Genomic DNA, 13,899 nt, shown 5'->3' with positions numbered 1-13,899 from the left:
CCACTAGGTGAGTTGGACAGCAGCCATATCCCAGATTATAAATGAGGAAACCAAAACAAAAAGAGGTCAGTTACTTGCCAGGTTTCACAAAACAATAAGTCACAAGGCCAACATTCAAACCCAGGCCACAGTGCACATGACACTGCCCTGTGTTAGAATATGTAGTCTAACAAGGGATGTATAGATCTATTTTTGTTCTGGGGAGCACAAGTCCAGTGATACAAGTAGGTTTCTGGAGTGTGGAGTGTCATTAAGAAGCAGGAAGTTCCTCAGGTAACACTGGAGATGGCTTACCACCTCACGGACAGGTACTGCTGTGTCACTGTGACTCAGCCATATTCTCTCTGCCTAGTATGCCTCTTACCTGACTGGTTCCTTTTCTGTGTGGCCTTTAATTTCTCCTTCAACTACTGTGACTCAAGAGTCCTCAAGAAAGGGTTGTTTGCTTGAGCCAGCCACCAACTGGTCTACTCCAGGCTAAGATCACTGGCCTGTCCCAGGGCCACGAGCTGCATGGTGATTGCACGGGGGTCAATAGCAGCCCCACTGCTGGCTGTTCGATGGGGAAGAAACCAGAAACACACAAAAGCAAGTCTGCATCATCTGCTGCCAGGGAGAGAATGAGCATGTTCACTGAGGTGCAGGGCATGCCCATTAACCCTTCTGATGGCTCCAGAGACCCAGTTCTCCCCAAGAGAGGAAACTGATGCAAAAGAGACTAGGTAAGATGCACAGGGACACAGAGCAGACTCAGGCCTTGGGCCTGTCCCAGTCTATCACTGCAGGCGTCCACCTCTAATCAGCAGCCACTGCCAGAGAGTGAGGGTCAACTTGTGCAGCAGGAGAGAACCAAGATAGCAACATTTTAAGAAGCTGCTCAAGGGCTTCTGCCATTTTCGGGGGAATAGCAGACATCCAGCTTTTGACATACTCCTCCATGCAGATTCCAGAGGAACATAGCACTGAGACTTCCCTGTTCTTCCTTGGGTCCAAACACAACATGGCCTTTTCTGATTCTCTGCCTGTGCCCAGACCATTATCTTATCCTAGAAAGGTTTTTCTCACTTTCTTTCAGTAAATTATATTTTACTCATTCTTTACAAGATAAACTTTCTCATTCTCAAGTTAAGCTTTTCAGAGACACCAAACCAGAACAGCTGTCCTACCACCAGTATCCTCTTTTCTGCTTCTCTGGAACAATATTAGGCATGTCACACTGCAAATTTTTAAACTCTCTCCTTTCTTAACCTGCTGGCTCCTCAAGAACGTGCTGTATGTGATTTTTTTTTATATTTTAAGACACATCCTTAGACCAGGAACATACTAGATATCCCCCAAGTGAGTATTCAAGAACAGAAGAAATGAAAAATAAGAACAAAAAGAGCAAATAGAATGGTGACTGGTGTTGCCTACCCCCCCCCCGCTCCCCCCTCCCTTCCCAAGCAAACAGAACCTAGGCAAGACTTAGATGCAGTGTATTTGGGAAAATAATTCGGGAGAGACAGGGGTGAGGTCTAGGGAACAGTTAAAGACAAAAAGCCAATACAAGGCTGTGGTGTCTACTGGTCATTGTTGTAGACCTCTAAATGCCACCCCACTGGGGACTTCTTAGCTGCTGTGTCACCCACTTGAGAGACAGAAGAGAGGGTCTTCACCTGTCATAGCCATCTCTCAGTGGTCAAAGGTTGCTGCACAATCTGGTTAAGTTTCTCACAAAGAACTTGGCCCATGTTGCATGTCAAGGGAACATCAATCAAAAGTAAGCGAGTCCCAGTGTACATAGTGAGAGCTGTAAAGGTAGAGGGCAAAGTCATTCCTGCCGGGTGTCACACCAGTGGCTGGAGGAGTACCTGGACCGAGAGGACCAGCACATCCCTCCAGGCTTGTATGAGGAGTAGATGTTAAAGTTGGAAAAGGAGGGTAAAGGTTATATTGTTGAGGAACTTGACTATAAGTCCAAAGCATTAGTGGCTAGATTTGGCAGGCAGAGCCACTGAGGGTTCCAGCAATACAGTGATATACATGGCACCACCAAGGAGTGATTGGCTTGGTTTTATTCCCTCCCTGCAAGCCCAATCAGCCCTCTCCCAAGACCTCGCCAAGTAAATACAAAATCTCAGCAAGAATCAGTGCAAGTTCCCTACTACTATTCCCATCCACAGTTAGCCATGGCTAACGCCCTCTATTTCAAAATACTAAGCCCAAATAGGGAGCTGCTCCTCTCTTTCTTTCCATGAGGAAATGCTTATAAATGTTTAGTTCTTTCCCACAGTGCTGCGCTGAAGATGAGTCAGTGAAGGACCATGAGGCCTTCCAGAGGCTCAGCTTCCTCTACCAGGCCGCCTACTGCATCCTTGCATAGTACCTAAACACCAGGTACTGGCAAGGTTTTATGGCCACGTGGAGAGGTCCATGGTGGAGTAGCTTGTCTTGAGGCAAGTTCCTTCAGTGAAGACAACCCTTTGTCCCACCTGCTCTTTCCTCCTTACCTCAGGCCTGACCTGCACCCTGGGCCAGGCACCAGGGAATAGCATTGGACAGTATAGACCACCTGACATGCTGGCAAAATAATAATTCCTCGGTCATCCTGGACCATGCTGTGAGGAGACCAGCCTGAGGCCCAGCTGGGAAGCTACGCAGGCCCGATTCCAGTCCACCCCAGCGAGTGACAAAAACAGCCCACCCCATTTCAGCTGGCCTTCCTCAGGAGCCGTGCTGCCTCCAGGCTAGTCACCAGTGATAAATTGCCTGATCTTTCAACTAACATTTAAATCCATTTCTAAAAAGAGCTTAGTTCTTTGTTTGTGTATATCTTTAAGATCTATAAAGAAGGAGGCGCTTAGGAACCAGTCAAGAGAGGCTTCCTTGATGAAATCCACAAGGGAGTCTTCAGATAATGTGTAAACAGTGGATTCCATTTTAGTCCAAAAGGGTTTAGAGAAAAGATGGATGGAGAAAACAAAAAATGCCTTCAATGTGGAAAAGAATCTAGAGGGATGGACTTGGACAATTTGCTGTATAATGACAATACTTTTAAACCAATCTATCAGGACACACCCAGTAAGAGCCTACCTCTGTGGTGCTTCACTATGCTGACGTGACCACTGCTCTGAAGAGTATGATCATACGAACTACTACCCCCTGGCTCTGGTGGCACATAGGCATAGAATCTCCAGTGATGCTTTCTTTTCCCTTTCTGGCTGAATTAGATTTTCCTGAGTGAATTAGATTTTCCCGATAGCCCAACCTAAGATCAAAGTCAAGATGAAAGATTAAGATTTACTTTCTTGTGTGAATCACCAAGTAGAGTTCATCAAATGTTTTGAGCAGTGATGACACTATTGAGACAAGATTATAGCTCTGGTATGATGTTTAATTAAAACTTTTCATCTGATCAAGGGCACTGTCACTTTTGGTGACAATGTAAATTACCCATCACCCAGAAATTCTGCATCTGGGAATTTATCCTCAGGTGCTAATAATAAATGTGGGGCAAGACATAGCTACCATAACACTCACCAGACTGCCCTTTAAAATGAACAAAAATCTAGAAACAGCCTAATTCCCAAAATTAGCTAAGGCAAAAAAGATAATATAACCATAAAATGAAATACTTTGTTCCACATTGCCATAAATGTACACACAGTACGGGTGTATGTGTGTGTGTGTGCACGTGCACATACATATTTTCACATTATGCTCTGACATAAGGTAACAAGAACAAGTTGTATCCCCAGGCTTGTTAGATGGAGTTTTGACTATTTTAAATGTTTTTCGGGGGGGGGGGAGGCTGGTTTATTCCATTATGAAGCACTGGAGAGGGGTCCCATTGCTTATACACAAGATGATAAAAATTTTCCTCATTTCCCAGCTTCAGCTCATGGAGCAGTTTAGTTCAACAAATACTTAGCTGGCTTCCCTAAAATAGGCAAACACTGCAGACTTCTGGGCATATGAGATGAAGATGGAGTATGCTGTCTGCCCTTGAGGGGATGTGTCAAGTGTGGACACATATACGTCAGAAAAAAATTCGTCAACCACCTCAGAGCAGTCTGGGATCTGGAGTTCAACTACCTACATCTCCCCTTGAGAAGATATTATGTTCAAGTGCTTGGAAAGTCAGCAGCATACTAATGAAGGCTCCAAACACCTCCCTTCAGAGGGACTAGTTCACAGGGGAAGTTAAGTGTTCTCATGAGAACTGTTATGAAGTATTTCCAGCATATGAGGGCATGGTTAGATGCCTTCTGTCTGGCAGGCAGAGGTAGAATCTGAGCAATGCTGCAGTTTTCCTTCCAGAAGCAACAACCCTCTGATGCAGTAGTAACATTCCTTCCTACAGGTAGAAGGATACTACAAGACACCATATTAAAAGAAGAGTTTTCACAACTGAGATGGAAAAGGGCACAAAATGATGTAAAAATAAGCTATTGTATTATCTTTTATAAAGAAGAGGTTTCACTTTCTTTTGGTACTAGACATTTGTCTTTTGACACAAGTTTAAATATTCCGTTTTTTTTAATGCAGTTCCTTATCGCCCCCTAGTGTATATTTATATTACCACATCTTGGTGTAATGACGAGGAGGGACGTCTGTGTTCAACTTTCCAAGGGAAAAATAAATGTATTGGATCTGAGATAGGATTATCCAATATACACAAATGATGATCATGAATAAATTTTTTAAAGGCCTGACTCTATTTTTTTGGGAACAGTACAAAATTTGCTAATTTGGGTCGGTTTAAAAATAATAAGTATTATTTATTGTGTACTTACCAGTTGCCAGACACATGGTAAACAATGGCACTCACTCACTCACTTAATCCTCACCACAATTCCAGGAGGGGAGAACCTTTAGTATCTCTGACACTGGACATTAACTCACAATTCAAGGGAGGGAACAGATGTAAAGTGTCACATCAAAACAAAGCACTAGGTCTCATCACCTGCGGAGACAAGACTTCTGGAGGGAAGCATATGGAGGGAAAGTGATGTGGATGGTCACTGCACTAGTTATTGTGGATGCTGTGCATTCAGATTAGCCTCAAATGTAAACTACCTTTCTTTTCTATTTTTTCTAATAATATAATAGTTTATTTTACATCATTTTGTGCTTTTTTCCATCTCAGTTGTAATCCCTGTGGGCTTCCCATCACCAAATCACCCACCCATGTGCCATCACCATAGTCCAGTGCATTTCCCCCCCAACCCATTTTTGATCCCATTCCACCCCCATAAAATGTCTCCGGTATATAGATGTTTATGATTATTATTTTCCCCCAGTCCTTTATACTCCTGCTATGAACGAAAGCATCTGGTATTTTTCTTTCTCTTTCTAGCTTATTTCACTAAGCATGATCCCTTCCATCTCCATCCATGTTGCTGCAAAAGGCATGTGTTTATCTTTTTGATTGCTAAGTAATATTCCATTATTCATACATAATGTGTATATGTACTAATCTTTTTAATTCAGTCATCTTAAACTGCCTCTTTTTTTAACAGCTATATATAGCTGGCCCACTGACAAGGTAGTATAAGTCAATAGTTGTTAATATGTTCATGAAGTTTTGCATACTATCACAGTCAATTTAGATCATTTGTGTCACCTGTAAAGGGAACCACAGGCTCCACTAGCAGTCCTATGAGCTGGCTACTAGCTGGCCACTCATGGGCAACTGTGAGTTCCTATGAGCTGGCTACTAGCTGGCCACTCATGGGCAACTGTTACCTATTTGCTATCTGCAAAGAACTCCTTGACTACCTATAGCTCATATAACAAGACAGGCCCAGAGATGTGTAGGCCGTGACTATCTCCATGGTGGTCTCAGGATAACTGGGATAGTATCAAATACTTTCCTGACACAAATGGCTCTTAACAGATGTTCACTAAGTCCCCTTCCCTGCCCTCGTAAAATTTTGTCCACCATTCCTATCCCATCCTCTGGACTTAATTCCTCATGCCAGGCTAGATATTACTAGCCTGTATGCTTTCAATAAATGCTCAAAAACTTCTGCTCCAAGGTTTGCTTTGCAAACCTACACCACAAATGCTGTGTCCCTCATCACAGCAAAGAGCCCCGAGTAAAGCGGGAACAAATTTCCTGCCACAACATTTCCCAAACCCCTCTGATCTAGGCAACCACTCATCCATCTTCTATCTCTATACATTTGTCTGTTTTACATTTGGGTCAGGAGAAGTCTGCTGTGCCATGTGGGTCACCCCCAAGCTCCACCCCCCGCCAGGGATCAAACTCATGCTAAAGTGGCTGTGGCTAGCTTCATAGCGCTGTGCTTTATTATGTTTCAGTGCCAGGGAGGGCCCTGTATGGACACATTTTAATTTTATTGCTTTCATTCTAGAATATATACATAGGAGTACAGTGCTAGATTATATGGTGATTCCCATGGCTAACATATCAAGGAACTGACAGATGGTGTTTCTAAAGTGAAACTTTCATTCCTGTGAGCAATATAGGGTAGAATACATTATCCCAACATGTGTCTTTTTTATTATAAGCTTTTTAGTGGTGTGTAACTGTGTTTATATCTCTCTGATGGTTAATAGAATGTGTAAAATTGTCATTTGATAATGGCAATATAGTAGCTTCACAGATCGACTTAACAAAATCTAGCCTTACTGCTACATTTTAAATATTTCAGAAAAAAATATGAGTAAGTTTGCAAATTCTAAAGATGGCAAGTCAGTAATTCATTCATTTATTTGAGCCTCTGTTGGTAGCAAAATATTGTTCTGGGTACTGAGAATGTTACAAAGAGGGATTTCCATGTTTCCTGCCCCACCTAATAAAGTGGGGTGCTCACAGACACAGATAGGGAGTGAAGGGGGATCCTAAAAAGGACATGGAAGGAGACTTTGAGAGAAGACTTAGAGGAGGCAGGTGGAGCAGAGAGACATGTGGGAAGTCACACTTGCTTCTTGGCTTTGAACTTGCACCAGGGATTGGGAAGCCATGACGTAGACATGTGGAGTTGAGACATGTAGAGAAAGTTGGAAGAAACATGGGTGAGAGACCTGTGGGGAGGCTGACAATGGCAGCTGTTGTCTGGATTTGTACTTTGATTTGCTGCATTTGTTCTAAGATTGCCTGGCCACTTCCGCCCTTTTTCTATATTCCCTATCAGAACCTGTCTTGTGACAAGCTTTTGTACTTCAGAGGCCCTGCTTTGGGTCAAGCCTGTTTGGTTAAAATTTTACCCATGACAGTTTCATTGCAAACCTATACTTTCTTCTCTTTCCTTTCTATACACACTAATTCTGTTGAAGTTCTTTTCTATTACGGTTCTTACACACTAAGAGAATGCTTTGTCTTAGGCCACAAATGATGAAGCCCTATTAAAAGATGCAGGTTTGGGAGTCCTAGGCTGCCCCTCCATGTACACTCCAACAAGAAGAGAGCAGACATCCACATGGGGAGGACTCTGCCTGTTGTGGTACCATTGCTAAATTAACAACCCAAGTCACCATTCCTTGCCCAGCAGGCAAGGATACGATAAAGAGAGCAGGTGGGACTGCCATGGCAAGCTGGACATGAAGCTGATGACCCAAAGAGCTGATGATCCTCCACAAAATCAAATCATCAATCAGGACACTCCCAGGACAGGTCACACTAACCAGTCAATGATGCCTAAAGTGTAAGTAGAGCCTCAGGACACCCACTCTCAGCCCCAGACACCTCACTCTGAGCCCCACACCCCTCTTGTCTCACCTGCTGCTTCTCTTAGCTGTGTATTTCAAGAAATCCGTGTATTCTGTTCTCCACTAAATCTCTGGCAAATGTGTTCACCCCTGTGCCTGTGGCCTACACCCGATTCTCCCCATGACACTGATTTCATGGAGCTTAAAGTCTGTCCAGGGAGCTGGACTCACAACTGTTTACATAAAGGAAAAATTACCATACTTAAAAGCTCTGTGAAAGAGAAGTAGCAGAGGCTCTGACTCATATAACAAGGGGTACTGACTTGAGGGTCTGCAGAGGTGAGGGTCCAGGAAAATGTGCAGGATAAATTCACTATTAGGAATAGATGGTGACAGGAGGAGGCACTAGAGGGTGGGACCTGGTGGGGTGGAGGAGCTTAGCAGTTGTGAGGAACTGAGGTTGGAGGGTGCAGGCTCAGGTACAGTCACCAGGGAAGGACAGGCTGGGTGGGGGCAGGACCAGACTCGAGGTACTAGCCAGAGCTTGGAAGGCATTATCACTTGGTCCAGAGTTTTGATCTTTTAGGCAGAAAGATGAAGTCATTGTTAAAAGTATTTTAAATTGTGTGTTGTGGAGGCCTCAGTGACAGGAGCAGGCTTGCACTTTTAAATGATTGCTCAAACTGCAATTTGAAGATTTCAGTGATAAGAAGGAATGTAAACAGATTCTCTAATTTTAACTAATCTAGGTCAGAGGTCAATGTAATTTGGGATAGAGATAATAAAGAGGCTTGCAAGGTAATTGAGAAAAATTTAGGGGGAAATGTGGTTGGATTTGTAAGTTAGGAAGTAGGTGTTAAGGATGATTCTCAGGTATTAGATAATGGTGCCAGAGTTTAGATAACTCCAAAGAAGGAGCAATTTGGGGAGAGGAAAGTTCATGAGTTCATTTCTGAGGAGATGAATTTAGGTACCAAGGAAACACCAGGCTGAGAGGTGGAGTGGGCGGTTTGACACATAAATTTGGAACTGAAAATAAAGATCCAAGCTAGAGGTACATATGTTAGAGGCTGAGGGTATAGATGGCAAATGTGGCCTGCGGTGGAGATGAGCTTATTTAGGAAAGATATGCATTAGAAGAGAAGGGTGACCAGGGCTGAGGCACAAGTCACCGCAATATTTAAAAGTCGTAAAGAAGCTGTGGAGAGAGGATAAAGAAATAGGGTGAGAAAAGGATGGTTAATCAAGTCAAGATTTAAAGATTCACAGAAAATTATAAACAGTGTTGAAAACTGCAGAGATGTTCAACATCATGACCACTGGATTTAGCAACAGAGAGCTTGTTGGTGACTGTAGCATGATCTACAGTTGAGTCACTGGAATGAGGTCAGGAGGGTGGTATATGAGGAAATAAAGATGATATGAATAGGAAACTCCTTCAGGAATGGTGGAAGCAAAGGACAGAAGAGGGAAGAGGAGGAAGGAAGTTGCAAGGAGATGTGTGGTTATGGGAGAGTGGAACTTAAGATGGCAAGACGAGAAGTATATAATGTAGACGAGACAGGCCCAGCCTGCAAGTTTACAGGAGACTGCAGGTACTCTCTTACTGGTAGAGACAAGGAGAGTGACAAAGAGCTCAGCTTGGGGGGCCAGATTCTTGCTATTCCTGTTATTGCCTGTGTGCTCTGAGAGTCGCATTTGGCCTCCATATGCCTCGGTTTTCTTATCTGTAAAATGGAGGATAATGGAACTATTGGGAACAAGAATGTGAGAGTATATGAACAAGGCTGAGGTTTGGGTAAAGTTGCTTTCTCATGCAGGATCCTAAGTTACATTGGCCATCTTCGCCACTTGCCTGAGGTTTGTCCTTACAGACCTGTCTGCACCCCCTTAATTACTCACAGAAACTATCAGACAATTCCTGACTTAACAATTGTATAGTAGTTGATAATGGCAAACTAGTTGTATTAGGGAGGTAAGGAGGACGGAAAGGGCACTATACCTGGTCTAGGAATCTGCACGTACACACCCAACACAAGTTGCATGTACTATATAACTAACCATCTGTTCTCTGTAAACTATTTCTCTTGCTTAAAGATTCCCCAACCACAATGAAATGTTGTTTGGAGGTTTCTAAGACTGCTAAAAATGGAGCTTCCATATGATCCAGCAATCCCACTCCTAGGTATCTACCCAAAGGACAAAAAAATATTAATGCAAAAGGACACCTGTACACCTGTGTTTATTGCTGTTCTATTTACAATAGGTAAGATGTGGAATAAGCCCAAATGCCCCAAAACAGATGACTGGTCAAGAAGATGTGTTACATAAATACAATGGAATATTATTCAACAATCAAAAAGATAAACTCATGCCATTTGTGGCAACATGGATGGAGCTGGAAGTGATCATGCTTAATGAAATAAGACAAAGAAAAAGAGAAATACTGGATGGTTTCACTTATATCAGGAATTTAAGGGATCAGAAAAAAAAATTGTAATAAAGTAAAAATGAAAGTCAGCGAACAACTATAAACCAGAGACATTCTACAGAGGTGGAGAGGGGACAGGATCAAAACTGGAGTGGGAAGAGTGCACGGGGACTCTTGGTGCTTATAATGGTGCTTATAGTACAAAACTGCTTATAGATTCAATTCCTGTCTGTTTTATGGCTTATTGGTAGTGACAGGCACCAGAAGCAGGCTTATTCCCAGAAATAGTTCTTCAATTAAAAATAAGGTACCAAAAGAATGTGAACATGTTTTAGTCAAAAGCTACAAACTAGAAAGTTCACAGCAGCATAATTCAATATAATTCCAAACTGAAAGCTACCAGTTCCAATCAACTGAAGAATCAATAAATGAAGCCATATATCCATATGACAATACTATATAGCAAAGAAAATACAACCCACAACTATATCCATCAATAAAGACAAATTACAAAAGGAATACCATTGTATGCTTCTGTTAATATAAAGGATGAAAAGAGACAAAACTAATCAGTACTAGTATATTCCCCTAGAGGTGAGTGATGACTAGAAATGAGGAAGGGGTTGACTAGAAATGATAAAAGAGGGGTTTCCTGGCAGGAGGCTTATACAAGGTATGTTGTTATTTTCATTACTGATTTATGTAATCATCATCCTCTTGAAAAATGGATGGATAACTTTAAACAAAGCCTTTTCCTGACTTAGCCTGGGGGTCTGAAAAGCCTTCACCCAAGGGAGAGTCCCTCGATCTCCGTGACAGTGCCACCAATTTGTTTCAAGTGACATCTAACTACCCAGAGTGCTCTTAAGTTTCCAGCAACATGCTGGAAACTTAAGTGGAGCTTCTACTGAAAATAACCTCTCTGAATCTGATACCTGAATTCCTGAATGATCAAAGACAGCATTAGGCGGTGTTCACACTTCCGCTTGATCTTTTTCTACCTGGGCCTCTGGGTTTTATTTTTCTCTCCTTTCAGAATATTTGCCTGGATTTTTGACAGGATGATTAGAGCGATATAGCTCTGAACCTAATATCAAGACACAGACCACATTTTCCTTAAAACTATACCTCTAGCTTATTTTCATCTTGTAGGCTTCCACAGAATTTGAGGGATGAGAATTGCTTGATGAGACCCTGCTTGGGTCCTGGCCTGAACACTGTCCTCCTCCTGGGACCTTGCTTCTGTCCCTTCTTGTCCCACATTTCTTGTTATCTTCATACTCAGACACCTTCCCATTTCACAGGTGTATCCTCTAGTGTCTAGTTTCAAGGTCAACCATGCTACTGTCAGATTAAAGGTTATCCCATTTCTTCCCCACCTTCCTGCTAAATTCATGCTGAATAGGAAATAAAACAAACTAAACTTAACTATATTGCAGATATCAATAATCAAAAATGTAACCTTATAAATAGATTAGTTCATTTTTTAGCAATTTCCTCAGAAAAGTAAATTATTTTCAAATTGACCAGTCCTTGTTTTCAATTCCATTCTACAAATTAGTAATTGTAAATTCAGTTACTCCACTTCATAAATTCAATGTTTCCTAAAACATTTTTCAAAGAGAGGAAAGCAACTAAATAAATTATGTGCCATTTTATCCCAAAGAAATAAGGTCTATATTTTTAAAATCCTCATTAAAATAGGAATCAAAAGCTATACAAAATTTGCTGGACAGATTTTTGTGTGGTGAGCACTGTGAAATTTGCTTATCAGATATGCTTCAGATGAAAAGCTTTGCACAGCTTTTTAGGATATACTATGGGAATCAGCAGGAAGTGAGAAAATGGTTATTAGAAAACCAAAAGTAAGTAGTTATATTTACAGATGTTAAAGAGTCTATCTAGTCTAGACCTTAATAATCGTCTCAGTGATACAATGAATGGTGAAAGATTATAGAACCTCACAATAAGAAAAATGTAGGGCTCAATTCTCAAGTCTTAGGAACAATGCCAATACAAGAAAGTTGGAAACAAAATAATAATGCTCTCAAAATCCCTGGACCACTAATATCAACATGATCCATAAAATGGTTAGAAACAAAAATTTAAAAATCTGCCTTAGACAGAATCAAACCCACAACAACTTATAATTTAACCACTTTCCAGATAATCCTGCTCAAATTTAACAATCCCACTCAAGTTCATCCTCCCTTTATATGCCGAAAGAGCAGGTGCTGGTCCTTTTGTATGAAGTCACACTGGTGACTCTGTAACAGAACCTTACAATAAAAAACACTGCTGAGAGCAGCAGCAGGTGAGACAGAGGGGTATTATTGTGCAGAGTGAGGGTCCTGAGGCTCTATTTATACTCCAGGCATCATTGACTGGCTAGGATGACTGATCTTGAGTGTGTCCTGACTAACAATCTGAATTAGCACAGAGAATCATCAACTTTTCAGGTCATTAGCTTAATGTCCAGGTTCCCATGGCAGTCCCTTCTACTTCGTTTATCCAGTCAAGCTTACCAAATTTGCATGCTGGGCATGAAGCAGGGTCTGGGGATTTTTAATTTGGCAGTGATACTGTGACACACTCATTCCTACAAATCCATCTTTTACATATATTCCTGAGACACTTGCCATTTTACATAAAGGACTTCAAGTGACAAAAACCAGACAAATGTACTTTATTTTTAAAATCCACTACACATATTGAAACGCTAACGAGTTAAAATAACTAAGCTAACAGAGAAGAGGGAAATCCAAAGGAGATACTAAAAGTTTGCTTTTTCCCTATAGATTTGCTAATTCAAATATGGCTGAACAAGATAGTTGACTTTTTTTAATGGGATAAGGGGGAAAAAAGTACCATGTATGGGGAAAAGGCTCTGGTTTCCTCTCACTTGAAATGAGAATGCTGAGAGCTAAATGCTAAACAAAAGGTGAAATGGACGCAGAGATCCAATCTAGCTTTGAATACTGGGAGTCAGTGAAATTGGATTAACATGATCCTGGGTTACAAACACTCCTAGGTTCCTCCCTGAAAAAAAATGTAATTCCTCTCCAGAGACAGATTAAATAATGCTAAACTTCAAATTAGTTTTACAAAAAAAAAATTTTAAGATTTATTTATTTATGCATACAGAACTGGGGTAATGCCCAGAGGTGTGGTGGGTGAAAGGATTCACCAGAGACAGAGTGGGGAGCAGAACAGTCACATCAATGAAGTACTCTGCTGAGGAGAGCAGCGGGCAAGACAGGAGCAGTCTGCTGCGCCATGTGGGCAGGGATCAAACTTGCACTGAAGCTGCTGTGGCTGGCTTGCAGTAGTGAGTCCTAACCAGCCACACCACCAGGAGTGTCTTTTTTTTTACACATTTTTAAAGTAACAACATCTGGTATGTGACTTCAAAAAAAAAGCAGATATGTAAAAAGTTAAGACTATTTGAATAACATTAACAAAAAGATCATTTAAAAATAATCTAGAGGGCCCTCTCTGGTGGCGCAGGGGGTTTAAATCACAGCACTAAGAAGCTAAAGCCATTTTGGCATGAATTCAATTCCCACCCTGGAGGTGATCCCACATGGTGTGGCAGACCTCTCCTGACCTGCCCACAGCTCCCCTCAGCAGTGTACTTCATCAATCTGCCTGTTCTGCTTCCTACTCTGCTTCTGGTGAATTCTCTCACTGCCCCTGCACCCCAGCTCTGGCGTGTATCCCAGCTCTGTATGCATAAAATAAATAAATCTTGAAAAAAATAAAATAAAAAAATAAAAACAATCTAGAAGTCTCTGGATATTGTAGCTATCAGA

This window comes from Condylura cristata, unplaced genomic scaffold (genome assembly GCF_000260355.1).
Source record: "Condylura cristata isolate star-nosed mole 26May11 unplaced genomic scaffold, ConCri1.0 scaffold00003, whole genome shotgun sequence".
Lineage (NCBI taxonomy): Eukaryota > Metazoa > Chordata > Mammalia > Eulipotyphla > Talpidae > Condylura > Condylura cristata.
Note: the sequence above shows the minus strand (reverse complement) of the source record.